This window comes from Ornithorhynchus anatinus, chromosome 1 (genome assembly GCF_004115215.2).
Source record: "Ornithorhynchus anatinus isolate Pmale09 chromosome 1, mOrnAna1.pri.v4, whole genome shotgun sequence".
Lineage (NCBI taxonomy): Eukaryota > Metazoa > Chordata > Mammalia > Monotremata > Ornithorhynchidae > Ornithorhynchus > Ornithorhynchus anatinus.
This window is the reverse complement of record NC_041728.1, coordinates 49,060,991-49,086,726: the sequence shown is the minus strand read 5'-3', so window position 1 is coordinate 49,086,726 and position 25,736 is coordinate 49,060,991. Positions and strand designations below refer to the sequence as shown.

The following is a 25,736-nucleotide window of genomic DNA, read 5'->3' as shown; positions in this document are numbered from 1 at the left end:
CTCACCTTTACAATATCGCCAAGATCTGCCCTTTCCTCTCCATCCAAACGGCTATTGTGCTGGTACAAGCTCTCATAATATCCTGGCTGGATTATTGTGTCAGCCTTCTCTCTGATCTCCCTTCCTCCTGTCTCTTCCCGCTCCATTCTATTCTTCATTCCGCTGCCCAGCTCATCTTCCTACAGAAACGCTCTGGACATGTCACTCCCCTCCTTAAAAACCTCCAGTGGTTGCCTATCAACCTCCACATGAAACAAAAACTTCTCACCATAGGCTTCAAGGCTCTCCATCACCTGGCCTCCTCCTACCTCTCCTCCTGTCTCTCTTTCTATTGCCCACCCCGCACGCTCCGCTCCTCTGCCGCCCACCTCCTCACCGTCCCCCGTTCTCACCTATCCCGCCGTCGACCCCTGGCCCACATCCTCCTGCTGTCCTGGAATGCCCTCCCTCCTCACCTCTGCCAAACTAACTCCCTTCCCTCTTCAAAACCCTACTAAAATCTCACCTCCTCCAACAGGCCTTCCAAGACTGAGCTTCCCCTTTTCCTTCTGCTCCCTCTGCTGCTTCTCTGCCCCCCACTTCACCTCCCCTCAGCTAAGCCCCCTTTCCCCCCATCCCTTTGCTCCTCCTCCCTCACTTCCCCTCCCCTCAGCACTGTGCTCATTTGCTCATTTGTATATATTTTTATTACCCTATTTATTGTGTTAATGAGGTATACATCCCCTTGATTCTTTTTACTGCTATTGTTTTTGTCTGTCTCCCCCTATTAGACTGTAAACTTGTCAATGGGCAGGGATTGTCTCTATCTGTTGCTGAATTGTACATTCCAAGCACTTAGTACAGTGCTCTGCACATAGTAAGCGCTCAATAAATACTACTGAATGAATGAATGAAAGTGGCCCAGCCGGGATTAGAACCCACATCCTCTGACTTCCAAGCCTGTGTTCTTTCCACTAAACCATGCTGTGAGACAGGGATTGGGTCTGACCTGATTATCTTCTATCTACTCCAACACTGATTACAGTGTTTAGTACATAGTGAGTGCTTAAACAATACCACAATTGTTATTATTACTGTTATTATTATTAATAATAATGTTGGTATTTGTTAAGTGCTTACTATCTGCAGAGCACTGTTCTAAGCACTGGGGTAGATACAGGGTAATCAGATTGTCCCACATGAGGCTCACAGTCTTAATCCCCATTTTACAGATGAGGTAACTGAGGCACAGAGAAGTTAAGTGACTTGCCCACAATCACACAGATGACAAGTATTAAACAATGGAGTGAGTTTGCCACCTTGATCAATATTATGTTGTTTTAAATGCTCTCTGTTAAACACTATTATGTGCCAGGTAGTGTACTATATGCTCAGAAGATACAAGCTAATCAGGTTGGACACAGTCCATGTCCCACATGGGGCGCATAGTCTCTATCCCCATTTCACAGATGACATAACTGAGGCACAGAAAAATAAAATGACTTGCCCAAGGTCACATAGTGGATAACTGGCAGAGCCAAGATTAGAATCCAGGTCCTTCTGACTCCCAGGTCTGTGCTTTATCAACTAGGGGAAGCAACATGGCAGAATGGATATAACATGGGCCTGAGAGTCAGAAGGTCCTGAGTTCTGAACCTGGCTCCACAGCTTGTCTGTTGTGTGGCCTTGGACAAATCACTTCTCTTCTCTGGGCCTCAGTTACCCCCATCTATAAAATGGGGATTAAGACTTTGAACCTCAAGACGGACAGGAACTGTGTCCAACCTGATTTGCTTGTATCCACCCCAGTGTTTAGTAGAGTGCTTGGCAAATAGCAAGTGCTTAACAAATACCACATTTATCATTATTATTATTAGTTCATGCTACTCTTTTAGAATACTGACTTTTCTGAAGAAGGGCATTTAAAGAAAATAACAAAAAGAGCATGTGTGATTATTGATGAGATTACTGCTATTTAGAAACCAGAGGATCAGAAGAGGTTGGTTTACTTTGACATTCCCATACATCAACTCCATGGACAGATCATCCTAGGGACTGATTTTCCTAGGTATTCCCAGCTGCCAGAGCAGATGAAGGCTTGGTAAACCAGGATCCTGTTTCTATGCAGTTTTCCACAGCAATAAAACACAAAGGGAAGACATAAAACCAATGCACTCGATAAAGAGAACAGTTTCTGAATGGAGGATTTCTAAAGCCATTAATTAGGCCTTGGTTGGTTTTTTAGGAACACCTTTAATGCTGTTAATTCTCTGTGTGCAAAAAATTCCCTTAAGGACAAGGTTGTGAACTGCATGTGAAACTCAGCGTAGGTGCTGTCAAATGCTGAGTGGATTGCTAACTTTTTAGTTTTTTTGCTAAGGCAGTTTTAGCTGCCATGTGGTGAGACTGTGAGATACTGAAGCTCTATGGTGTACATATCTACCAGATTACTGGCCTGTGACAGCAAAACACATCTTTCCCCCAGCTTGTCCTAATCCTCAAACGGTTAGCTTATCGCTGATGCTGAACACTCTAAACGATCCATTTGTCATGTCTGGCTATTCATCTTCACATTTTAACTTGCAAAAATGAGACACAAAAGGTAGGAGGGAAGGCTGGTGAGCTGAGGTGGGAGAACTTGCACCACTGATGCTGGTTTAATGCAATGCCTTTTTCCAATGAAATGACTGAGTTCTAAAGACTAACACTATAACCTGATTGGGTTCTAAATTAATTCAGGATGAGGTTGATCTAATGTCAGGAGATAAGGACAAGGAAAGTTAGTGATCTCCATTTTTTACCAAACCTGGTACACAGCACAGTTGATTCCGATTTACCCCTTGATGAAAAACTGCACAGAGGACCAAGGGTTGGCAACTTGTGTCTGCTCTGCTCCCCTATGAGATTTAAGCCCTTTTTTTATGATACTTGTTAAGCATGTTCCATATGCCAGACACTATATTATGTGCTGGGGTAGATAGAAGATAATCAGATTGGACTCAGTCCCTGCCCCACGTAGGGCACTCAGTCTTAATCCCCATTTTACAGATGAGGTAACTGAGGCATGGAGAAGTTAAGTGACACAGCAGGCATGTGGTGGAGCTGGGATTAGAATGCAGGTCTTTCTGAAGTCCAGGCCTGTGCTCTATCCATTCGGCAACACTGCTTCTCCTTGGGGGCATGTTCTGTTGAATGATCCCTAGTCCCTAACTGTACCCAGAAGTGAGTTGTTCTCACTAAATGCTGTGGTGCTGGTGATGATAATGGTGATTATACCCTATAAATCCAAGATTGCTACCGTAAATCAGGGATAACAGTATGGTCTAGTGAAAAGAGCCCTGACCTGGGAGTTAGGAGACCTGGCTTCAAATCCATTCTCTGTCACTTGCCTGCTATGACCCTTAACAGTTTTGCACAACTGTAGAGAACATTGGATAAAACTACAGCTCTGTAAACCTTTGGTTTGTTCTGATACCATGTTGCTCCCACACTGTTTGGCAAAATGATGTGCCAGCCTTCTTGATTTGATTTTTCACCTCCATTTCTACTTCTTTAACCCTCCTATGTCAGTATGCTGCTTAAGTATAATAACTCTTTGACAGCTTATGGCTCAAGGTTTCCAATCAAAAATTTTGATTGGTGTATGGCTTACCCACAGTGGGGTTGAAACATTAGGTACATTTTCTTTAAACTACTTGTCAGTTCACAGCACCTCACAAATTCAGCTGAGTGGTTGGGGAACAGCGAGGCTTAGTGGAAAGAGCATGAGCTTGGGAATCAAAGGAACTAGATTCTATTCCTGGCTCTGCCACCTGTGTGACCTTGGACAAGTCACTTAACTCTTCTATGCCTCTGTTCTCTCTTCTATAAAACTGGGATTCAATTATCTCTCTTACCATTTAGTGCAGTGCTTGATACATGGTAAGCACTTTACAAATTCCACCATCATATTATTATTATTTGGTTGAGTATCAACTGTTCTTCTTCTTGGATACATGCCTCTAAGGAGCAATTATCTGCATATGGCAATTCCTGAATGAGCTTTTCTAGGACTTTGGATAATGCTCAGAGTCTGTTGAATTGGAAGACTGAACTCAACAGTGGAAGACATGAATACTGCTTTGACCTGTATAATGATTTTCTTTCTTTTTGATAGCTTCAATTCAAAAGGCTCTTTTTGGTGGCATTGAATTGTCTTTGAATTGGACCATCCTAGAGTGATTTCAAAGTCCCTTTCTTGAAACCACTCTAAACAACTCCACATCCAAAGAATGATCCCACCCATTTTGTACAACCCCGATACTTCATTAGAGCAACATAATCACCGGCAGTCCAGCAGGTTCCCTCCTCCATGGTATCTTCCCAAGACTTGAATGAACTAGTCAAGCTGGGCTCTCCCAGAACTGCAAGATCCTCAGGTCCAGAGCAGAACTCACAACCTAATCCCAGATGGCTCCCAGAAAATTAAATGAATAAAGTCAATAATCTATGCTACTTACTTGTTACATTCTGGTTCCTTTACTTAGACAACTGACCATTTTTCATGGTATTTGTTAAAGTGTTTACTATGCATCAAGCACTGTTCTAAGCACTGAAATAGGTACAAGATGATCCGATTGGACACAGTCCCTGTCCTGCAAGGGGTTCAAAGTCTTCGTAGGAGGGAGTAGAATTTAATCCCCATTTTACAGATGAGGAAACTGTGGCACAGAGAAGTTAAGTAACCTGCCCAAGGTCATATAGCAGACAAGTGGCCTGCTGGCAACTGTGGCTCAGTGGAAAGAGCATGGGCTTGGGAGTCAGAGATCATGGGTTCAAATCCCAACTCAGCTGCTAGTCAGCTGTGTGATTTTGGGCAAGTCACTTAACTTCTCTGTGCCTCAGTTACCTCATCTGTAAAATGGGGATTAAAACTGTGAGCCACACGTCGGACAACCTGATCATCTTGTATCCTCTCCAGTGCTTAGAACAGTGCTGTGCACCTAGTAAGTGCTTAACAAATGCCATAATTATTATTATGATTATTAACTGGCCACGAGAAGCACCATGGCCTAATGTATAGAGCACAGGCCTGGGAGCCAGAAAGACCTGGGTTCTAATCCTAAATCACTTCTCGGGGTCTCAGTTAGCTCATCTGTAAAATGGGAATTAAGACTGAATTCTATGTTAGACATGGATTGTGTCCAACCTGATTAGCTTGTATCTATCCCTGTATTTAGTACAGTGCCTGGCACATAGTAAGTGTTTAATAAATACCATTAAAAAAAAATGTGGCAGAGCCAAGATTATAACCCAGGTCTTTTGACTTGCAGGCCTGGGCTCTTTCCACAAGTCCACAATTTGCCAAACATGGCTAAAAGCCTTTTCTTCCCATCTGTAGATCTGTATTTCAACTTGGTAGCCTGTGAAGTTGGGAAAAATTTTTTTTCCCCCCTTAAACAATATTGTGTGTGTGTGTGTGTGTGTGTGTTGGGATGGGGGGGGTCTCTCTGAACTGCTTTGTGGAAGATGAAACTGCTGACAGTAAGATTCCCAGGCAACTGGACAATGAAATGGTTAGAAGAGTAAGAGTTGAAAGTGTTTCATTTGAACCGTTCCCTAACACCATGGGAGTAAAGCAGGGCAGTGGAAATGGCCATGTGTTGTTCAACCTATTCTCTGTTGCTCTGCTTAAAGATGAAGTGAGAGATCAGTAAGCTCAAGTTAAAATAAGCTGTTGACAAACTGGGAAGCTCTTTCACCTCAAGAAGCTAAGAGTGAGTTCAAAAGAGACAGTAGTTCAGGCACAGCTCTGTACAGATAACTCTGCATTAGAAGCACACACAAGAAGCATGCAATTGATTTTGAATTTATGGATTCAGCACAGTGCTATAGCTTGATGAGAAATCTGAAGAAAATGAAAGTTTAGTACAACCCAATAATTGCGAAAATTTATATGCAACAATAGAGAAGCAACATGGCTTAGTGAAAGAGCTTGGGCTTGGGAGTCAGAGGACATGGGTTCTAATCCCAGCTCTGCCACTTATCACTGTGTGACCTTGAGCAAGTTGCTTAACTTCTCTGTGCCTCAATTACCTCATCTGTAAAATGGGGATTAAGACAGCGAGCACCATGTGGGACAAGCTGATTACCTTATATATACTCCAGTACTTAGAACAGTGCCTGACACATAGTAAGCACTTAACAAATACCATTATTATTATTATTATTGTCTGGGTCTCCATTTAGGAAGTTTGTCTTGCAGCTGAGGAAATGGAATCTATGGGAGAAATGGTCTTACCTAGCAAAGTCAATCCTGTGTACCTGACTTTAACTACATTAATGCAATAAGTCTTATTTTTCTTCAGTTTAAATCTGTTTATTTGAACTCTAGTGTCATGTGACAAGCCTTCCCCCAAATGAATTTCCCTCTATAGCTGTAGGTCTTCTGATAATTACCAAGGGTCACTGTTATTCCTGAAGCAAAACATCTTTATCATTTTATAAATCTAATCAGATTGCGGTATCAGTGACATCTTTTGACATGAGACAACTCCTTGAGGGAATAAACGACTAGATGAGACTGATGGCAGGAAGTAAAGCTGGGAGCCATCACTTCTACCATCACTTTTTTTAAATTCCCAGACCAAATCTCTGCTTAGACTGCTATTTCTACTCATAAACACTGCCTAGATTATTATTATTATTATTACTTAGTAAGTTTCTTTTGCTTCCATTAAGTCCTCACTCTGGGCAATGAGGACTTCTTCCAGAACACTAGCTCTCGTTCATACTTTGACTGTACCTCAAGACCATCATTAGAAAATGCTCTTCCCACAGAGTGAACATTTCTAGATACGGACAGCGAGGTGTCAGAAGAAATGGTAATGTTCAAGCACATGTGCATATGTGGACATATGTGCAATATAGGTGACCATCAGGTATTGCTCAATGCAACAAAGTGCATTGCCATAGTGCTCCAAACCATAGCTTTGAAGGGTCTATTTTTATCTCAGAAAAATAATATGTGAGGTGTGATAGATTTGGCTCCTCTTAGACCTTCCCTTCTCCCTTCCAGTGAGGCCAAGCAGGAAAACTTTGGTGCCCCAAAATGTTTACATGCTGAAGTCAAGGGTCCACTTTTACTTTCAAACAAACATTTCATATTCTAACTTGATTACTGCATCAGCCTCTTCACTGGTGTCCCTGCCTCCAGTCCATACTTCTCTCACTGCCTCAATCATTTTCCTAAAACATCCTTCTAACCTGTATTCCCACTCCCCAAATTCTCCAGTGGTTGAACATTCTTCTCCAAAACATAGGCTTTAAAGCACTCAGTAACTTCCTATGTTTTAGCCATTCTGTTCTCCTCCTATACCTCAACTCTCACTCTTCATTTTTGTCATTAACCTCCTCTCTTTGCCCTGTTCTCATCTCTTCTCTGCCTATCCCTCGCTCACATGTTTCTGCTTACTTAGAATTCCATCCCACTTGAAAAGCAGGAGTCCCCAGCTTTCCCCACTTCAAGTCTGTTAAAAGAGCTAAGTTACAACCAGCAAAGGGTACTTTAAGATCTTAAGAAGGCTTGGCAGGAGAAGAATACATTGACTATTTTGATGATGATGATAACAATGATAATAATAATAATTGTTTTATTTGTTAAACTCTTACTATGTGCCAGGCACTGTACTATGCCCTGGGATAGATATAAGATAAGATTATCGGGTTGGACACAGTCCCTGTCCTACATGGTCTGATACCCTAGCCCCACATCATTTATAGAAATATCTTTATGTTCTACTATTACCTCTAGCTATAATTTATTTTGGTGTCTGAGTCCCTCTGCAGACTATAAGCTCCTTTTGGGGAAAGGATCAAAAGTTCCAATTTGATTATATTGTACTTAGTACATTCATTCATTCATTCATTCAATCGTATTTATTGAGTGCTTACTGTGTGCAGAGCACTGTACTAAGTGCTTGGGAAAGTACGATATAACAATAAACAGGTACATTCCCTGCTCTGCACACGGTACTAACTCAATAAGTACCATTAATTGATTGATCGATTGCTTGATTGATCAGTCAAGGAGGAGTGAGGGGACTGATTTTGCCAATAATAATAGTAATAATAATAATAATGGTATTTTTTAAGTCTTTAATATGTGCCAAGTACCGTACTCAGTGCTGGATGATGATATGAGATAAACAGTATGGACCCAGCCCCTGTCCTCCATGGGGCACAGAGTGTTAGGGAGAGAAAATGAGTATTTAATCTTTGTTTTACAGATGAACCCTGGAGAAATGAAGTTCTTTCAATAGTATTGATTAAGTGCTTACTATGTGCAGAGCACCTTACTAAGCACTTTGAATGTACAATTCGGCATCATATAGAGACAATCCCTGCTCAATGACGGGCTCACAGTGACTTACCCATGGTCACACAGCAGAAAAGTGATGAATTTAAGGTAAGAACTCAGTGTCCCTTATTCCCAGCTCCATGTTCCTATGTGCTAAATGTTGGGGGAGATATGAGGTTATAAGATCAGAAAGTCTCCATTCCCCAAGTGGCTCACAGTCAAAGAGGTAGAGGGTGGCAGATATCTTATACCTATATTACAGGTGAGAAAACCAGAGACTCTTAGAGGTTAGAAATTGTCCATGATCACACAGCAGGCCAGTGACTGAGCTGAGACTAGAATCCAGGTGTCCTGACTCTCAGACCCTTCCTTGTTCCATTGGGCTAGATGTGTTTATGTTTTGAAATGGGTTATTCTTATTGATCAGTGAACCTCTCTTACACTTCAACTGTGAGACCCCGCAGGACCTGGAACTGTGTCTTAATTGATTTTCTTGTAATTACCCTTGTGGGTCTTAATGTCTATTTGTATATTCCAGTCTTATAATTGAAGAATAAATCCCTTGTGAAAGGACTTTGTGTTCCTTCTGAGCCATTGTTGTTGCAAATGGGGGTATGAATACCTTGGAACACAATAAGTACAGCTATGTCTCTTTATTAAAACTATATAGTCATTAGCTAAAGCCAAAGTTAGATTAAAGTATTCAGTTAAAGAATACATATATATATTTAACATTATGGGCCCAACAATTCTAAGCAGCATTAATACTAAAGAAAAAACAAAATGTAAATCCAGTTACATAACCCAGCCATTCCCTTTTATAGACTCAATCCCAAACTCAAATTCCACAGTGTTATATTCTGGAAACGGTTACCCAGAGCCTTCCAAATCTGGAATAGCCTCTCGTTCACAGTTAATCAATCACTGGGGGGTTTATTGAGGGCTTATTAAGTGCAGAACACTGTACTAAGTGCTTAAGAGAGTACAATTTTTTATGGTACTTAGGTGCCTATTATGTTCTAGGTACTGTACTAAACACTGGGGGTAGATACATGATAATCAGGTTGAACACAGTTCCTGCCCCACATCAGGCTCACAGTCTAAATTGAATGGAGAAAGATTTCATCCCCATTTCACAGATGAGGAAACTGAGGCAGAGAGAAATTAAGCAATTTCCCTAAGGACACTCAGCAGACAAATTGGCAGAGCCGGGTTTAGAACACTGGTCCTCTGACCCCCAGGCTCATGTTTTTTCCATTAGGCTACACTGCTTCCCAGGACAATAGAGAGGTGATATACATGATCCCCACCTTCAAGGAGTTGGCAATCCAGTGCAGGTAGACAAACATTAGAATGAGTATAAAGATATGCACATTTCACTTTTACCTCAGATATTTGGATTTTTTTTCATGCTAAAACTTCTGCATGGTCAGAATTACTAAAACAGTGGTGTCCACTTTGCTGGTCTCTCTGTCCATCTATCTGTCCTTCAGTTTCAAGACAACTCTATTGTCTGAAAATCCTCTACCCATGAGTGTGAGTGTGACTTATAAAGTGATATAAGACCAACACTTTCTCTCAATCCTTGGTGGGTTTGACCCCAGCTGAACCAGTCTCCGTTTTAGTGCTTGCTATTTGGTAGTTGGACCTATGGAGTGGAGACCAACCCTTCTCCTAGTTTTTGCACATCAGACTGGTTTGTCAGTTATGGCGGTCTCCCAACAGTGCATTGTTATGACATATTGTTGCAGACTGTCCTTCATTCACCTTGTCTTTAAATTATTCTGCCTTCTAAGTTTGCATGTGACCCTTTCAGGTAATCAGTTAATCAATAAATGGTATTTATTAGGCAGCTTCTGTGTGCAGAGCACTGTACTAAGCATATAGGAGAGTTCAACCCAACAGAGTTGGTAGACAAGGTCCTGCCCATAAGGAACTTACAGTCCAGTGCACGTTAAAATACATTCCCAACGAGAAAATATCAAAGTATTAGGACATGATTCCAAGTGCTATGGGACTGGTGATGGGATGAGTAGCCAAGAACTTAAGGGGTACAGATCCAACTGCAAAATGATGCTAATTAGAGGATGATTAGAGTGGGGAAAAGAAGGGTTAGTCAGTGAAGGCTTCTTGAAGGAGATATGATAAGTAGAATTTAATGAGCATTTACAGTGAAGAGAACACTGTACTTAGGAGAGTATGATAGAGTTAGTAGACACTATCTAACAGGGGAGACCAGCACTAAAATGAATTACAGTTAGGGGGAAGCAACAAAGTATAAAGACATGAACCAAGTGCTTTTGCCATGGTTGGTTGGGAAGATGGTGAAGTGGGGCAGGAAAATACCCAAGTGCTTAAGGGATGTGGAAATGCTAAAGGGGCAGGGTTGGAGGGAGGGTGAATGGAAAGATAAGAGATATGTCAGGTCCCCAGACAACAGCTGCTTGGGTTTCTTCATGTTCCATTCTCCTCATAGACAAGGGCCCAGCAGAGTTGTGCAGTTTCAAATCCACCAGTGCTGCTGAGCTAATTGCATTCCAGGACCTCACTGTTGAAAATCCTGTCCTGCCATTTGATGATAATGATGATGATGATGATGATGATGATGATGATGATGATGATGATGATTGTGATACTTGTTAAGTGCTTACTTTGTGCCAATCACTGTTCTAAATCCTGGGGCAGAAACAAATTAATCAGCTTGCACACAGTCCCTGTCCCACATGGGCTTTACAGTCTAAATAGGAGGGAGTAGGATTTAATCTCCATTTAACAGATGATGTAATTGAGACACAGAGAAATAAGCAATTTGCCCAAGATCACATAGCAGACACATGGCATTAAATAGAACCCAGGTCCTCTGACTCCCAGGTCAAGGCACTTATCACTAGGCCATGCTGCTTCTCAATGATGAGCTGGTGAGTAACCCCGTCTAAAGATATACACACTCAAATAACAAGTGGTATATTCTCAATTGAAATTAATTTAGGAAGAATAAAGTACAGTAGATTATTCTTTCTGCTGTATTGTAAGCATTTTATCTTTAGATTGCTAATCAAACTACCCAAGACCCATATGATTAAGCCTTTTAATTAAGGCACTATTTTCAATAATTTATTAATTATTTATGTAGTATTAATAAGGGTTGCTGAATGATTAATCATGCATTAAAATACTTTAAAGTGTTATGGGGACATGTTAATAACCTCAGACTACTTATTAGATATTTTATCTCCAGTTCCAAAGGATATTATGAGCTGGATAATATTACCTAATTTGTATACAATTTTACAGCACTAAAGACTGCATCCTGTGAAATGCAATTAAGAAATCCAGACAACTTCTATTATTGGTCATACTCATTATCTAAAGTCATGTGCCTATATAAACATATACATTTTTTTCTCTAAATATATTTTATATTGCTAATTAGTTCAATTCCTGACCTATGGTTTACAATTCAGATGGACTTCTCAAGCAATTCCCCTACATAGCATTCTCTCTTTTTACCATCACTGAGTTTCAACTTGGTTTTCATTGGTACCGTAGTTAATGAGATGGCTATTAACTGTGCAAATAAGAAGTTATCGAGTCAAGTTTTGAGAGATGATAACTCTCCCTTTTCAGAAATAAGCAAAATTCCTATTCCTTGAAGCCCATAAGGAAATGATTATTTAAATTATTCCATGACAGCAGCATAGCTCATCATTCAGCTCCTACTTGAGAACATGAAGGTGGAGATGGGACCAAGGGTAGAGAAGCAGCATGATGTAGAGGTTAAAGCATCGACATGGGAGACAGAAGATTCTATCCTGGCTCTGCCACTTGTCATCTGTGTGACCTTGGGCAAATCACTTCACTTCTCTGTGCCTCAGTTACCTCATCTGTAAAATGGGGATTGAAACTGTGGGCCCCATGTGGGACAGGGATTGTGTCCAGCCTGATATGCTTGTATCCACCCCAGTGCTTAGTACAGTGCCTGACACATAGTTAGGGCTTAGCAAATACCATAATTATTATTATTAGAGGGAGCAGATTAACTACTGAAAGCCACACTGTGAAAGTCACAAGAAGTAGTGTGATCTAGTGGTAAGAGTGCTGGCCTGGGAGTCAGAGGACCCCCAGGTTCTAATCCCATTTCTGCCAATTCCTTGCTGTGTGATGTTGGACAGATGACTTAGTTTCTCAGGGCCTCAGCTTCCTGATCTGTAAAATGGAAGTACAACACCTGTCCTCTCTACTTCTCAAACTATGAGCCCTGTGAGGGACAGGGACTGTGTCCAAACTGATTAACCTGTCTCCACCCCAACACGTAAAAACAATGTTTAATGCATAGTAAATGCTTAAGAGATGTAATTACAATGCTAACAATGCTACTACTACTACTACTACTACTACTAATGATGATGAAGTAGCTCAGTTTTAAACAGTGTGACAGATGTAAATTGCTTGGAAGCAATAGTGACAGTTAGATAGTCCTGGATCTAGTCAGAAGTGGAATAATTCTTTTATTGTGGAGACTTCAGGAAGACTGAGATATTACAGGACAGAATCACAGGTAGCTTTCAGAACTGTAGTTCACAAGTATCCTAACCCAGCAGAGGACCTTATTTATAAGTCCCATATGACTCTGCACCACACCTTCAAAAGTGTATAAAAGTTCCCCATCATTACTCTCATTTTAGCATACCCAAAGGATATTTCTACATGAGGTGGTTACATTTATTTTTTTTAGAAACATGATCCAGTTTCTCTTTCTCTATTTTTTTTCCCTGGAATAGTTCTTGTGTTAAATGGTTTTTTTTTGGATTTTGTGAGTTCTCTCTTTGGATATAAAAATCTACCAGTTCTGGAAGGGGTAGATTGTGCAACCTGAAGCTTCCAACATCCAGGAGAACATATTGCCGAAAGTAAGAACTGAAGTCTTATTTTTCCTTAGTATATTATATATGTTTACAAGGTGAATAACTTGCCCAGGATCATCTCTCAGTTTTTGGAAAACTATAAAACATAAAATAAAAAAGCATTTTGGGTAGACCTGGTGCCGGGGGAGGTTGCACCTTACACATCTATGTGATTAACTGAAAAATCTTTCCATTAACCAACTGTTGCATACGTGATGCATTGAACTACCCCAGAATTTATAGGTGCTGTTTCAGTTACAATTTCCTTCATAAAAAGAGTAGCCAAGATGTAACAGAATTCAAAGGGAAGCCCTTGCAAACTGAAGCTTTGCAAAGTCCATTTTATAGGTGACAATATATTGAACAAAAGGTTACTTGAGTAGAATCTTTTTTGCCAGTACTGCTTCAATGCCACATAAATGTTTCCGAATCAATTACTTTCTCACATTTTTCATCGTTGTGTTTAGCAGTGATCAGAAGATTCCTTTTAATCCCCACTTCATTAATCTGTGAAAGTGCTATTTTCATTAGTTGATGAAGTTTTCAGCCTGTTAAACTGCAGGGAATTATGACACATAGAATAGCTTGAAAAAGTCCCATAGGACATTCATACATGCTTGCCTTGTTTTCCCTCTAATTACTCTAACTATCTATGCTCTATTCCACTCCAGGTTCACTAGTATGAGGCTGTGCAAACCTTTCAGCCCTGAACACCTTCTCACAACCCTTACAGTTCGTTAATTACTTCATTGTTAATTAATTACTCTATTCTATCACTGAACTATTCATTTAAGGTTGCATAATTCACAAAAGGCTTGAGATGAAACAATTTCCTCTCTACCAATTAATGAAAATGTTAAAAGAAATCTGTTCAGAAGGAGATAGCATGAAAAAGGAAATACACCACCTCTTCCGAAGACCATCTAGCCGAACTTCTAGCCTTTAACAGGGACAGTCGTAATCTTCTTGATTCAGATTTCATTGCTGTTTATTTCTCCTTTGCTGCATTTACTTTATGTAAGGTCTCTCTGGATTTTTGCTGATACTATAGTTAATGAGCTGGCAATTGTCTATGCAAATGGGAGTGCATCAACTCTAGTTTTGAGATGAGGTAACTGTCACTCAATAGAGACTTAATTCTGCCTATTAAGTATGTTTATGTGTGGCTCATATTTTCTCTGTTGCCCAGAATATTGCACCACTTCATTCCTTTGCCTTTACAGAGTTGAATCTCAGCCTTTATATATTAAGCAGGTAATCTCACCCTTTATACATTAGATAATCTCAAGCAAGATTACCTGCCTAATATTTGAGGGACACATTACTCTGAAAAAAATAGGTAAAATTCTCCAACTCCCTCAATACTGGCTATAGGCCCAAAAGCAAAAGAAACAAAGGGCTTGACCCAGAATCTAAATCTAAACAGTTCAAAGATCTGTAGTGGTTAGTGAGGAAAGCAATTTTCATTCACCCAGAGGATAATGAGCCATCTGCACTGAAATCTTCCCGGTAATATAAAGGAGGAAAGAGCATACTCCAAACCAATTAACTGAAAAAGTGCTATAGGTTCATCTTGATTTAATATGGCTTCCCTGGAACTCATTTCCCAAGCCTCCATCTACTGTGAGTTACTGTCCAGCCTTTCCCCATCCTTCCTTACAATAGGCCATTCTAGGTTATTCTCTGGTCCACTCCTGATAGGGAAAACCTTCCTACCCTTCTAGACATGAATGGGACAGCCAAACCATAGGTGATACGAGTTGGAGGGGTTGGAATAGGCTTACTGCTAGCAGTTTACCTGAAAGGAACAAGGATCATATTTTCTAGAAGGTCCTTGGGTCATCTGTTCAAGAGGGATGGTGTTTGCTCCTCATAGCCTGGATTCTGCTGTCCTAGGCAGCAGCAGCAGCCTGGGAAGGAGTCGAGTTTACTGTGCAGAAGAAGGCGATGGTAAACCACCCCTGTATTTTTACCAAGAAAATTCTATGGATACACTACCATGTGGCTCAGTGGAAAGAGCACGGGCTTGGGAGTCAGAGGTCATGGGTTCAAATTCCGGCTCGGCCACTTGTCAGCTGTGTGACTTTGGGCAAGTCACTTAACTTCTCGGTCCCTCAGTTCCCTCATCTGTAAAATGGGGATTAAGACTGTGAGCCCCACGTGGGACAACCTGATTCCCCTGTGTTTACCCCAGCGCTTAGAACAGTGCTCAGCACATAGTAAGCGCTTAACAAATACCAACTACCCAAATGATTGCAGATGGAGGTGGGGCATATTGGGAGGTACATGTCCATGGAGTCGCTATGGGTTAGAGACTACTCGACAGTATAAGACAAGAAGTCCATACCAAAGCTTGGATAATTCAGAGCCAGGTGAATTTTGCCTAACATACCTGCTCCCCCATGTAACTGAAAAAATGGGTTGATTGTGCTTTTGAAATGTTGCAGAAAGGTCTGGAAAGGATTGTCTCTATCTGTTGCTGAATTGTACATTCCAAGCACTTAGTACAGTGCTCTGCACATAGTAAGCGCTCAGTAAATACTATTGAATGAATGAATGAATGAAAAAGTAATGGGGTTACTCAGTGATTAATTTTAGGTCTAGTATTCATTTAATACTTTGCTTATAATTGAATGATGACATTGAGAGCCTATTTAGAAGGAGTGACTAAAAGAGTAACTTAACACTTTAGAAAATTCAGTAGACTTTCAAGGAAAGGGATTTTCAAGACTGGGATGATGTTCTTGGTAATCAGGGGTAGTTCACAAACAGTTTATCATGGTATCTCATTTATTCAGTATAGGTTGTTATGTACTGGGTTACTTTAGTAAATATAAAATATTTCACTCATAATTATCATTATGGTACTTAGCATGGAAAGAAATCCCATATTACTTTCCAGAGGTGCCAAAATGGATCTTCATTTACAGCTGTGGTGTGTCACCCTTGAATTTATTTTGATCTAAAGATATGAAGAAACTGTGAGAACAGATATTGATTTGGGTGTCTGGGAACTAGAAAGCTGGACACTGATTATGAGTGATGTAGAGGCAAGTTGGGAGGCTGTTCCCATAGCCGAGGTCTGTCAAGAGCCTTATCTGAGTCAAAGAGGATTATTGATAAAAGTCTTTCCTCATAACAAGGCAGGGGAATCAGGAGGTCTCATTTATCCTGATTGCTATTCCCAATAACTTTTATTGACATAGATAAGTGAACAACATGATCAGGAGGAAGGATAATTCACATTATGTGAACCCAAATAATGCGAATTTATAATTCATATTATGAGATACATATTTCCCCTGATTGAAAGTATGACTAAGAAAGAGGCAATGAGAAAGAGAAAATGAATGAGAGCGTCGGCTAACCAGTTAACAAGCGTTGAGAGACGTGGGCAAACAGTGTATAAAAATGAGGCAGAAATACAGAATCTTTAGACCTTTGGACAAGACTATTCGCTCCTTCTCTGGTCCTTGGTCCAAGGAGCTGATGTATGCATGTGTCCCTGAGATGTTAGAGATGATTTTTTATGCTGTCAGCTGCACATGCCTCAAGCTGACTAAACCCAGGACTTCTTGAAGGATTCTAAAAAGGCTGGGGAGGAAGCAGCATGACCTAGTGGAAAGAGCATGGACCTGGGAGTCAGAGGACCCAGGTTTGAATCCCAGCTCTGCCAAGTTCTGTGTGAACTTGGGCAAGTCTTTGTACCTTAACTTCCTCATTTGTAAAATGGGGATCCTCCCTCCCACTTATGACTGTAAACCCCATATAGGACAGAGACTGTGTCCAACCTGATTATCTTATATCTACATCAGTGTTTAGAATAGTTCTTGGCACATAGTAAATGCTTAGCATATTATTATTATTATTATTATATTCAAGTGTTCAAATGTAGTAATTTAAGATCTCATTAACTTTAATATAGGGAAAATGATTCTAATCGGGATTTCTGTTTATATTCTGTCCATTTCAAGGAAATGCATATTTTATACCCTATCAACACTACTATTATATCTAACCAAAGTGGCTGTAGTGAAAGCAGGTAAAGAACTCAAGTGTATGGAATGGAAGAGATTGTAGAATCTACAAAGGGCAGAAAAAAAAACTCTTTAATTTCTCAGACTAGACTGTAGTGAGGGGAAAGTGGAGGAAGGGAGGTCAGTGAGAAGGCTGATGCAGTAGCCAAGGCAGAATTTTTTTTGTTTTATATTTGTTAAGTGTTCACTACTTGCCAGGCACTGTACTAAGTGCAGGGGTAGATTCAAGATAATCAGGTTAGACACAGTTCCTGTCCCACATGAGGCTCACAGTCATAATCCCCATCTTACAGATGAGGTAATTGAGGCACAGAGAAGTAAAGTGATTTTCCCAAGGTCATACATACAAGTTGCAGAGCCGGTAGTAGAAAGCCGATAGTAGAACCCAGGTCCTTCAGACTTCCAGGCCTGTGCTCTCTCCATTAGGCAACATTACTTCTCAAGGTCTATGACAAGTGATTAGACCATTTTGGTTACACTTTGGATGGAGGGGAAGGGACAGATTCTAGAGATGTTATACAGCGAAGGTAGACTCAATCAGTGGTACTTAATGAGCACTTTGTTTGCAGATCACTGTACTAAATCCTTGGAAAAAGTACAGTACAATGGAGTTGGGTGACAAAATCCCTGCCCATAGGGAACTAATCCCAGCTCTTCCTCTTGTCTGCTGTGTGACCTTGGTCAAGTCAATTCAATCCTCTGAGCCCCAGTTACCTCAACTGTAAAATGGTGATTCAGACTGTGAGTCCTATGTGGAACAGGGACTGTGTCCAACCTGATTAACTTGTATCTATCCCAGCACTTTGTACAATATCTGGCACATAGTAAGCCCTTAACAAATACCATTAAAAATAAAATTAAAAAAAAGTGTCTATAAGAAGATTCAAGCATTAAAATAAATTGCAGATAGGGTAAACTGTAGTGTATACCGTTAAGTTCTTAAGTGTTGTGGGGCTAGGGTGAGTATCAAAGTGCTTAAGGAGTTCATAGCTAATTGCCTAGGCAATGTAGAGGGCAGAATGGGTAGGAGAAATAAAAGGCTTAGTCAGGGAAGACTCTTGGAAGAGATGTAATTTTAGGAGGGTTTGAAGGTAGCAACAGTAATCAACTGTCAGATATAGTGGGAAGTGAGTTCCAGGCCAGAGAGAGAATGTGGGCAAGGGGTCAACAGTGGGATAGATAAGATGGAGTTGCTGTGTTAAAGGTGTTTGTATATTTGGTCATACTAGGGGAACAGGGAAGTAAGGAAGGAGAGAAAGAGCTGAGTGCCTTAAAGACAACAGCAAGGAGTTTCTGTTTGATGAAGTTGGACAACCATTGGCAGTTTCTGAGTAGTGGGAAGTTACAGAATGAACATTTTGTCAGAGAAGTGATCTGGGCAGCAGAGTGAAGACTGAAGAAGAAAGGGACAGGAGGAAGGAGAGGTCAGTGAGGAGGCTGATGAATAGCAAAGGTGGATCACTGTGATAGCAGTTTGGAGGGAGAAGAAAGCCTGGATTCTAAAGATGTTGTGAAGGTGAAACTAACAGGATTTGGTGACACACTGAATATGTGGGTTGACAGAAAGAGATGAATTGAGGGTTAGGCCAAGGTTACACTCTTTTGAGACATGAAGTGTGGCTGTTGTCTGTGGTGATGGGAAAGTTAGGGGGAGGACAGGGTTTGAGTGGGAAGGTGAAGAGTTCTGTTTTATATATTGAGAGAGTGGTGTCAGCAGGACATCCAAGTACTGATTGATGTACTGAAGGCAGGAAGAAATGCAAGACTAAAGCAGAGAGAACTGGAGAGGACTGAAGAGGACTGGAGAGGAAGACTTGAAAATCATCAGCAAAGTAATGGCAGTGACCAAATGACTTGTCCTAAGAGAGTGGATATAGATGAAGAATAAGCAGCGTGGCCTAATGAACAGAGCACGGGACTGGGAGTCAGAAGGACCTGAGTTCTAATGTTGGCTCCTCCTCTTGTCTGCTGTGTGACTTTGGGCAAGTCACTTTGCTTCTCTGGGCTTCAGTTACCTAATCTATAAAATGGGGATTAAGACTGTGAGCCCCATGTGGGACAGGGACTTTGTCCAACTTGATTTTCTTATATCCACCCCAGTACTTAGTACAGTGCCTGGCACATAGTAAATGCCTAACAAATGCCATCATTATTATTGTAATGGGGCCCAGAACTGAGCTTTGAGGGACCCCCATAGCTAGGGGGTAGGAGGCATTAGCAAAAGATTCTTAGAAAGAACTACGAGAAGCAATGTGGCTTAGTGGATAGAAAATGGGCATGGAAGTTGGAAGAACATGGGTTCTAATCTCAACTCTACCACTTGTCTGCTGTAGGACCTTGGGCAAGTCACTTAAACTCTCTGTGCCTCAGTTACCTCAACTGTAAAATGAGGATGAAGACTGTGAGCCCCATGTCTCCATATGGACTATGAAGTGGGACAGGAACTATGTCCAACCTGATTAACTTGTATCTATTCCAGTTCTTAGAACAGTGCTTGGCACATAGTAAGCACTTAAGAAGTACCATAATAATTATTATAATTACTACTAGTAACTACTGGAGAGATGGGAGAACAACCAAGAAAGGACAGTGTCTGTGAAACCAAGGGCATTCTTCAGTTTCACATGAAACATAATTATCCCTCTTTACCCCTACTCCCTCTTCCTTCTGCATTGCCCTTTAAACACTTGATTCATCCAACCCACAACAATTATGTTGTCCATAATTCATGTATTTATTTATTGATATTAATATCTGCCCCCTCTCTGGAATGAAATTTCTTTAATATTAATGATAATGATAATAATAATGATAATATTTAAGTGCTTACTATGTGTACTTAGTGCTGGAGTAGATACAAGGTAATCAGGTCCACGTGAGCTTGTAACTTGAGTAGGAGGGAAACAGGTATTTAATTCCCATTTTGCAGATGAGGGAACTAAGGCACAGAGAAGTTAAGTGACTTGCCCAAGGTCACATAGCAGACAAGCTGTGGAGCTGGGATTAGAACCAAGGTCCTCTGATTCCCAGTCCATGCTCTTTCTATTTTCTAGGTCACTATATTTCTCTGTGAGCAGGAAATGTGTCTACCAGTTCTGTACTGCAGACAGTAAGTGCTCAATAAAAACCATTGATCAACTGATTGATTGAAAGGAAACTGCACTAAGAAAGTTGATTAGACATGAAGGAGAGCTCTTTGAAGGAAATGATGACTAAACAGAGTAGGAAGATGAGGGAGACTGTGGAATCCTCTTTCTCTAGTAAGGCGAGATAAACCAGCTGCTTTGGTGCCCTTCCTCAGAGGTAAGAGATTGGAAAAATTGACCTGGAGTTATTGGATTCTAATTAAAGATACCCACACTAGTATTGTTAAGTAAAATTCAAAGACAAGTTGCCCTTTAAAAGTCTGGTGATAAAAGCCTTGAAACGTAAAAATTTTCTCCGGATATTGTTGGTCCTTTTCCTTTTGAGTTTGAAGGCAAATTTCTTCCTGCCAGTCTTTTCTACGCTGAATAATTCTCTGCATATGCATTTACTGTGAATAAACCAGGCAGATTAGTATAAAGCATTTTCAGGCCTCCCGTAAGTTTATACATATTATATTTACTGGACTACCTTTCCCCTTGACTACCATCCTGAACTACCCAGCCAGAACACATTATAGACATTTACTTAGCAGGTAATATAATACACTTTTATTTAGACCCATGTTTAAGCAAGCAAACTGAGATTCAGTGAGTAGCAAATCTCAGTGACTTGGGACAGCTACCCCCAAAATTATCTGGCATAGCTGTTTTCATTTCTGAGGGAGATTCTTTTCCCCCTCCTTCCTAAGGCTGGCATGAACTCCGGTTGAATGACTTGTGAGGCACAGAGCCCATGGGAAGACATCATTGTGTGGTAGGTCTCCTAAGCTACTGGAGTCAGTATCAAAACCGGGAAAATAATGAGCTGGGTAATTATTCAGTCAGCAAAAGGCAAAACTAAATCTGCCTTTCCAAATGGCCCTAATGAGTTCTATTGAGCCCTCTGTTAATCAGGTGGAGAGAGAGCACGGCTCTGGAAATCAGGTGACCTATGTTCCAGTCCCAGTCCTGCAAGGAGAGAGAGCCGGCTGGGGCTATGCTTTCAATAGTGAAAATTTACGACTGGAGAACCGCATAGGATATTTCTTCAGCAGAAATCCTGAAAAATGGCTAACCTGAAGGGCAGAGGCTGTAGTGGCTGCCAAGGCAACTGCCTGATGAACTATGGTGCTAGACAGCCGAGCGTCAGCACTGGAGTGCAGTCACTTCACACCTAAATGAGCCTTCGATTTAAAACCTTTATGGCACTTGTCCAAGTCCTGCAACCCTCCTGGCTACTCGTTTATTGCACTATGCGCCCCAGCAGGCACTTGATGGGCAGGGAAGAGTGTCACTTGCCAAACCACTAAAACGAGAATGATTTCCTTCAAGCAGATGCCCAGTCCTGAAGTCTCAGGGTTGGTTCTTTTTGTTTTTTTTTTTTTTAAATGGTATTTGTTAAGCATCTACTATGTGCCAGTCACTGTACTAAACACTGGGGTAGACACAAGCTAATCAGGTTCGACTCAGTCCCTATCCCACATTGGGCTCACAGTCATAATCCCCATTTTACAGATGGTATAACTGAGGCACAGAGAAGTGAAGTTCCTTGCCCAAGGCCACACAGCCAACAATTGGAGGAGCCAGAATTAGAACCCAAGTCCTTCTGACTCCCAGACCCCTGCTCTATCCACTAGGCTACCTGCCATTCAGACTGTGAGGTGTCACATTAACCATATGATGATAAGGAAGATTTTGTAACCTCATCTTTGTGATTACATTTTCATACAGAAATCAACCAGTGGTATTTATTGACCACTTCTTGTATGCAGAGCACAGTGCTAAGCATTTAAGCAGTACAATACAACAGAGTTGGTAGACTCGTTCCCTGCCCACAAAGAGTTTACATTCTAGAGGATGAGATATACATTAAAATAAATTAGAGAGAGAGTAAATAGGAGTTTCCAGTACTCTACCAGTCTTGGCCAGGAGAGTGTGAGTCAAACAGAGGCTTACCCTTCCATTCCTAGCAAGTGAAAAGCAATCTGCTACACACATCAAAACTTACCTGAACTGGGCAACAGTGGCATGGGAGAGAGTTGAGGGTGTAGACTCAGGTTTACTGCAAGGAAGATGGCAATGATAAACCACTTCTGTATTTTTACCAAGAAAACTGTATGGGTACACAACCAGAATGATTGCAGATGGAGATGGGGTGTTCTTGGAGAAGGTGGTCATGGAGTCGCTATGGGTCTGAAACTATTTGACAGAATAAGGATATGTATTTGAGTGTTGTGGAGTGAGGGTAGGGTTGATCTAAAGTGCTTTAAGAGTACAGATCCAAATGCATAGGTGATGGCGAAGGGAGAGTGAATACAAAAAATGAAGGTTTTGTCAGGGAAGTCCTCTTAGAGCTAATATGATTTTAGGAGAGCTTTGAAATTGGGGAGAGTGGTGGTTTGTCAATTTTGAATGGAGGAATTCTAAGTCAGAGGAAGAATTTGGGCAAGGAGGAGTTAGTGTCGAGATACACAAGTTCATGGTACAGTGAGTAGATTGGTGTACAGTAAGTCAGGTTTGCAGGTTGGGTTGTAGTAGGAGATCAGAGAGGTAAAATAGGAAGGAGAGAACTGATTGAGCACCTTAAACCTGAAAGTAAGGAGTTTCTGTTTGTGGAGATGGATGGGAAATAATTGGTAGCTTTGGAAGCCTGGGACTGAGGGGACATGGATTGAATGGTCTTGAATGAACCCAAATGGGGCTCACAGTCGTTTCTGGAGATTTAAGACCTTGGGTGGTTTGAGTAAGGTTTTGAAAAGAAAATATTATTAAAAAACCAGAAGAGGTTTTTGGGGGCTGAAGAGCTACTTTTTTCAGTTTCTAATAAAACTTTTGAAAATCAATACATGTGACTTTGCTGTCAAAGAAAAGGACATTAATAAATAGATCAAGGCCTATACACTAAAAATGTGACAACAGCAACAGAGGGAGGAGGGCATGTTGGAATTGCAGTAATTCCCAGAGAATTGAATCAGGGCTATCAAACTGATTCTATTTCGGAATGGCAACAGTGTTCTTTTATAGAATGTTGTTCTTCAGCCTCTTCTCAAAAAGAGATGATGTGATAAAGAAAAGACGAAATTGACTTCTTAGTGAATTTTGGCATGAGAAAGCAAAGTTGCAAAACACATTTACTCATGAAGAATCTAACATTACGTTGTTCTTGATTTTTTCTGCCATATAAAATTGCTATCTGCAGACATTTCCTTTAATCAGTTATATGTCAGTTATATATGGATATACAGAGAGATGTAGGTGTTAAGTAGGCAGAAATACAGATTGATAGGTAGATAGCTATCTACATTGATATGTAGTGCCCTTCCTTCTTTATTTATTTGTATTCTTGCTGAACCCATTTCCATGGATTATAATAATAACCACTGTGGAATGTGTTAAGTAATGATGATGGTATTTGTTAAGCGCTTACTATGCACCAAACACTGTTCTCAACCAACGGTCAGTCAGTGGCATTTATTGAGCATTTACTATGTGCAGAGCATTGTACAAAGCTCTTGGAAGAGTAGAATATAAAAGGTTGGTAGACCCAACAACAAAAGGTTGTTAATGAATTGTACATCGCCTTGATTCTATTTAGTTGCCATTGTTTTTACGAGATGTTCTTCCCCTTGACGCTGTTTATTGCCATTGTTCTTGTCTGTCCGTCTCCCCCGATTAGACTGTAAGCCCGTCAAACGGCAGGGACTGTCTCTATCTGTTGCCGACTTGTTCATCCCAAGCGCTTAGTACAGTGCTCTGCACATAGTAAGCGCTCAATAAATACTATTGAATTGACCCGTTCTCAGCCTACTGTGAGCTTACAGTCTAGTGGGGGAGGTAGACATTAATAGAAATAAGTAATATAGAGACAGGTAATGTGGGGCTGAGGGTGGGGTGAATACTAAATGCCCAAAGAGTAGAGATCCAAGTGCATTAATGATGCAGAAGGGAAAAGGAATCAGGGGAAAGAAGGCTTCACAGGGAAAGAAGTCTTCACTGGGAAAGGCCACTTGGAGGAAATGCAATTTTAATCAAGTTCTGAAGGTGGGGCGAGTGGTGATCTAGTGTATATGGAGAGCGAAGGCGTTTCAGGCCAGATGGCGGATGTTGGAAACAGGTTGGCAGCAAGATATATGAGATGAGTACCAAGCTGGTACTAGAGGAGCAAAGTGTGTGAAGTGTGTCAAGCAGTGTATGAAGCACTGGGGTAGAAAAAAATAATCAGGTAGGATACAGTCCCTGTCCCACATGGGATTCACAGGCTAACTAGGAGGGAGAACTTGTATTGACTCCCCATTTCACAGTTGAGGAAGCAATTCAGGGCATGAATCTGGTGTCAGTGGCAAATATTCTGGCATGATAAAAAGTCACTTCCAGCAAGAAATTCCTATATTTTGCTGTAAAGGAAACAATAACCATCTGGTTCCATCTCCGTCAATCAATCAAGGGTATTTATTGAACACTTACTATGTGAAGAGCATTCCATATTACCATTTCCCTCCTTGACTACTGCATCAACCTCCTTGTTGACCTCCCTGACCCCTGTCTCTCCCTTCTCCAGTCCAAATTTCACTCTGCCTAGATAGTTTTTTCTAAAAAAAAATAATCATGCCATTTGTCCCCACTCCTCACAACCTGCTAATGATTGTCCATCCACCTCTCCATCATAGAGAAAGAGAAACTCCTTACCATTGTCTTTAAAGTTCCCTCTTTCCTGATCTCACTAATCCCCTACTGCAACCCAATCCACACCCTTGGCTGTTCTAAAGCCAACCTACTTGCTGTACCTACATCTTATCTACTGCTTGCCCACATCCTTCCTTAGACCTGGAATTCCCTCTCACTTCATATTGCACAGAACACCACTCTTCCCATCTTCAAAACCCTCCTAAATTCATACCTCTTCCAAGAGGCTTATCCCGACTAAACCCTCATTTTCCCTACCTGCTGTCTCCTCTGCATTGTTTAAGCAATTGATTATGAACCCCTTAAGTACTTGGATATTCTCCACAATGTTTATGTATATATCCTTGTACTCTACTATTTCCCTCTATTCCTAATTGTAATTTATGTTAACTTCCATATCACCCGTAAACTGTTTATGTGGGCAGAGATTGGTTCTTCCAATTCTTTTGTATTGCACTTTCACAAGTTTTTAATACAGTGCTCTGTACACAGTAAATTCTCAGTAAGTACTGCGGATTGATAGTCCGTTCAGGCTGATAAGGTTCTGATGCCTTCACTGCTAAAATCACTTTCACTTAGTTCTCCCTACAGTCAATCACCTATCTTCCGTCTATCTATTGTATTTACCTCTGATGGTGCTTCTCCATCTTATCTGTCCTATATATCCTTG

The 25,736-nt window shown here is 40.9% G+C and overlaps 1 pseudogene; it reads right to left on the bottom strand.

The window, feature by feature from the left end:
- The window catches only part of LOC100074784, a 53,986-nt pseudogene that overhangs the window by 20,702 nt on the left and 7,548 nt on the right, over positions 1-25,736 (bottom strand).